At 36.7% G+C, this 4,926-nt stretch overlaps 1 long non-coding RNA gene across 1 annotated transcript; it reads right to left on the minus strand.

Moving 5' to 3' along the window:
* Positions 1–1,772: 1,772 nt before the first annotated feature.
* LOC135153290 (uncharacterized) lies at positions 1,773–4,317 on the minus strand. The gene is made up of 3 exons (XR_010292746.1): positions 4,209–4,317; positions 2,502–2,621; positions 1,773–1,931 (listed from the first exon to the last, which is right to left on the minus strand). It is a non-coding gene; the product is annotated as an uncharacterized LOC135153290 (long non-coding RNA).
* Between the last annotated feature and the right edge of the window lie 609 nt (positions 4,318–4,926).

The raw sequence follows: 4,926 nt of genomic DNA on the forward strand, positions 1-4,926 counted from the left end.
ATTCATTTTATTTATTATTTATTTATTCATGTTTTATTTATAACAAATAATAAAATAAGGTAGAGGGTAGTTCGGTTCAGTTATAAAACTGCTTTACAACGAAGCCCTCCTCCTTTACAAACATAAAATAGAACATAAACATGATTATATATACATAAATACAAGTGAAAATTAACGTAAAAAGTTATAATCTATAAAATAAACATAAAAAAGAAAACAAATAAACAAAAAGGAAAGAATACTAGAAGATACTTTGTAATAATAAATGTTTGGCCAATTGGTAACCTCGTTTAAAAGAATTTATAGAATTGGTGGATTGAACTGAAAATGGGAGTTTATTAAATAGGGAGCTTGCTTTATAAGAAAATTACTTTTTTTTAATTACATTTGTGGGCGATCAAAAATTATTACATTTGTGGGTAAAGTTATTACATTCGTGGGTAAAGGGTTTTAGTTTTTAGTTTTAAGTAACCGGGTCTGGAGAAAAGACTACGCTTGATTCTCAATCTACTTTTAGCGCACATATTCACAATACACGCCGTATAAGTTAAAACAACAATAAACACATTAATTCCACAAGTTTTAAATAACTGGATCTGGAGAAAAGACTAAGCTCGATTCTCATTTTTATTTCACTGGAATTTCATTATCGTATCTTAGTTTGGACTTATATTATGATTTTTGAAATAACCGGGTCTGGAAAAAAGACTTTGGACTTATATTCTAATATTTGAAACAACCGGGTCTGGAAAAAAGACTTTGGACTTATATTATAATTTTTGAAACAACCGGGTACGGAAAAAAGACTTTGGACTTATATTATAATTTTTTAATTAACCGGGTCTGGAAAAAAGATTTTGCACTTTTGTTTTGTGCTATATGAACGTATTACTATAGGATTTTAGTTAAAACGGATTCGCTAAAAATCCCTTCAAATCTATTACATTTGTGGGTATAGTCATTATTACATTTGTGGGTGAAATTATTACATTTGTGGGTAAAGTGTTATTACATTTGTGGGTAAAGTGTTATTACATTTGTGGGCGTTATTACATTTGTGGGCGATTATTACATTTGTGTGTGTAACAGGGGGGGAGTAAATGTCAAACGATTGAAAGTGAACTTATTTTAAAAAAATTTCGTTCATTTCTTATATTTCATTCACTTTGATCTCCTTCCACATAGGATCCTGTGCATGACACAATGACCGGGTGATGGCCCTCTTATTACTATTAGTCACATGAATCTGATCTATCGAATTGGGTCAATAGGACCGTTTCATGGTAGTTGTCAGCACTGACAAGTTGTGATTTTCTCACATGCACCATAGTAATTGTCGAACATTTGTGCTTCTCATCCAATCAAAAGCCAAAAGAGCTGGCGTACATCTTGTGAGATGCCAATGATGACAAATATAATGAAACGACCCACCCCAGATGCATGGCATGATCACCGTCGCTATACACATTGAAAAATAAAGATTGAAATGATTCCTTCTTTGCTCCTTTTCAATTATACAGATATACATCGAATAATGAACATGATATGCAAGGCGAGAATTTGTATAGCATTTTAGGGCTCGTGTGTCATAAAATGTTAAAACAATCAATTTGTTTGCAAGAGTTGGCAAAAAAAAATCGTGGGGTATAGGAAATGCCACCACACTGTTGGGATAAAAAGATATAATCTATATACATTATTAATGATATTTCCATGAGGGATATTAAATCCGTTCAACTGCACTAAAAAGAAGCACAAAAATACAGTCTTATATTGAGTGAGATATATAGGCCTACCTGATCTGAAGTGTATACGACAAGTTTTGACATGACGTCATACTGATCAAGACTGGGATCTTCGTCTATCTTCTGTCGAATTGTTTTCATCTTGGCTGCCAGCAAAGCTACAAGAGTCGCCTCGCTCGCTGTGCCCTTTAGAGAGAGAGAGAGTGGGAGAGGGGGGGGGGGGGGGGGCGGGAGGGGGGGGGGGGGAGAGACGGTAAATAATCACAATTCTGAGTGTCATTCTAGGAAATCCTGTGTATTTAGTTTTATCATAATCAATCTACTTTTTAATCACGATCATCTACCTATGATACCATTATCATATTTGTTATTTTAATGATTTGATTTATACCAAGTATATGAAGTTTCAGGGTTTTTGAACACTTGCGTGCATAAGAGGGCAGGACGGGCAGAGTGCCTCCCCGGTAGAATTTTGATGACCCCCCTCAGTTTTAGTAATCAGAGGACCTTTTCATGAAAGTTGTCATTATCAGATAGTTACCGTAGTATAGTAATGAGAGGCCAGTGCTTTCCAGCCATTCAAAACCAAGGATTTCACTGAAATTATCAGCACTGACAATTTAGTCAATGCTGAAACAGCCCCAGGATTTTTTTTCCCCCTGCGATCCTGACGTGCATAAATATCTCATATACGCCAGAGAATCTAAATGCATATGTTCTCTTGTTTTTTTTCCCTACATCCATCTTCCTGTTTACCTGTATAACGCCCCCTCCTTGGCTCTCTTCATTGAATAAGAACGATGCAGGAAGCTTCAGCATCCTCCCTAACCAATTCATCATCATCATCTCAAGTTCTGTGCACGCTGGACTGGCAATCTATCAAGAAGAAGAAGAAAAAAAAAAGAAGAAGAAGAAGAAGAAAAAGAAATAATAATATAATTATCGTTTGTTTTCATATCTATGGACTTTTTTCTATGGACTTTTTTGGTCGCAAAATTCTGAAAAAAGCTTTTATTTGTTTGCCATCGATTTCATCAGTTAGCAGGAAATCAGTCACAATTGCGATCAAATTGATTGGAACAAGATCATTACATCGGTGATTCTGCTCGTGCAGAATGACGCCAATCATGATTCGTGCACTCCAATCATAGCTGAAAACTTGGTCATAACATGCTAGGACGTGAGACCATGCGATTGGGCGCTTTTTGGATGATAGTGGTAGTACTAAAATATACACGATCTTGTCTTACGAGTGTCATGGATTATAACTACCCCATCAATAATTGAGAGATAATCTTTTTTTGGGACAGAGTTTATATGCCAAAGTGTGCCAGAGTGTGATGGTCTGGTGGTTACGACTCCCGTCTTTCAATCAGATGGACGTGGATTCGAATCCCAGCCAAGGCTTGTTTTCCTTCAACAAGAAATTCACCCACCTCGTGCTGCACTCAACCCAGGTGAGGTGAATGTGTACACGCATTCCTTGAATGCGCGGAGCGCCTTTAGCAGCTTGAGCTAAAGCAGAGGTAATAGAGCGCCATTGAATATAGGCAACTATGGATCATCAGCGGCTCATAAATGTTATTATGTATTTTATAGATATCATGCGCTAAAGAAATATGTAAATAAAAATATATATTACTTAATTATTAATGAATGCAGCTACTAAGTAACCATTTGCACTATACACGCTATACCCAAATATAGTGTATACCGCACAATGGTCGTACACGTTCTTATCGTCACAAGATTAGTCTCTACAGATCGCAACATTAAATTAATGGCCATTTTGTTACATCTGGACCCCATTGCATAAAAGTTACTATCATGGCATTTTGCTATCCAATGGTATCTTTGAAGGAATCCTTGATTTTGATTGGCTGATGAGCACTGTTACCATGCATGGTAGATACCATTGGATGGCAAAGTTACCATAATAGTAATTGTTTTTGCAACAGGGTCCAGGATTATTTTGAACAAGTATTAATTTCCAATGTGACTAGTTACGATCGTCGATCTCAAGTTCGTGCGACCGCCTGCAACAACTGCGAGCGCTCGTAAGGCATATAAGCGGTCGGTCGTAAGCTTTTTTTTTCGATTAAAAAAATATGGAGACGGTCGCACGACCAATAAAGCTTTCTGGCAGTCGTACGGAAATCGTGACAATGGCTTAATATTGAAATCGAGATTATTGATTGAATAATACATCACTCTGTTAGCAATAATAAAGTATTTTTACTAATTTCCCATCACTAAAACAATCACATTTTGTTGGGTAAACAATTTTGCTTCACGTTTTGAAAGAAAATCAAGCGGATCTATAGCGGATTACAACGGATCATCACGATGGTTTTATACATTCTTGAATTAGTTGCTGATGTATTCGTTAAGTCGTATCTGCTGAGAATTATTATGTGCGACTGTGTAAATTATCATGATCGTAATTATAATTATAATACTCACCCACGAAAATCCAACACATGCTATTGCATCTGAAACCATGTCCCCTAATATCGCGGCAAATGAGTTTGCGGTCGGGAAGTAGGCGTGGAAATTTGGATGATTCCAGTGCGTTACCTGGCAACAAGAAAGGTGACGATGACAGTTATAAAGAAATATCATCAGTGCTTAAATCAACTGTTCTTGTCACTTTTTTCTTTTGTTTTTCAAATAATTGTCTGTTTATATGTAAATTTTGTGATTTGATTTGAAACAATGAAACATATAATAAACAGCATCATTTATAATTCAAGCGTTCTACGATGCATTCTAAAATTGAAGATACATGTATATAAAAAGATAACAATAAGTCAAAGTCATGACCCTTATTTCATAGGTCAGCGGATATTCCTTTATGCAGGTCGTACGTGGAACAAGGAATGACAAATTGAACTTCAAATTTGTGGTGTATTATTCTCCCTACACATGACTCAGCTGGGACTGGAACCCCAAACTTGCAATCTTCAGTCATAATGGCGGACACTCTGTAATTCAGATGCTCCGTAAGATCCTATGTAATTTAGGACCACTAGCGTACCTACGGGGGGGCACTCTGCCCCCCCTGACGAGCCACAACCCATACAAAAGACATATACCTGCCCCCCCTGACGAGCTTAAAAGACCTTTTTTGCCCCCCCCCCCCTGACGAGCTTGAAGACCTTTATTGCCCCCCTGACGAGCT

Source organism: Lytechinus pictus, chromosome 2 (genome assembly GCF_037042905.1).
Source record: "Lytechinus pictus isolate F3 Inbred chromosome 2, Lp3.0, whole genome shotgun sequence".
In the NCBI taxonomy this organism is placed as follows: Eukaryota; Metazoa; Echinodermata; class Echinoidea; order Temnopleuroida; family Toxopneustidae; genus Lytechinus; species Lytechinus pictus.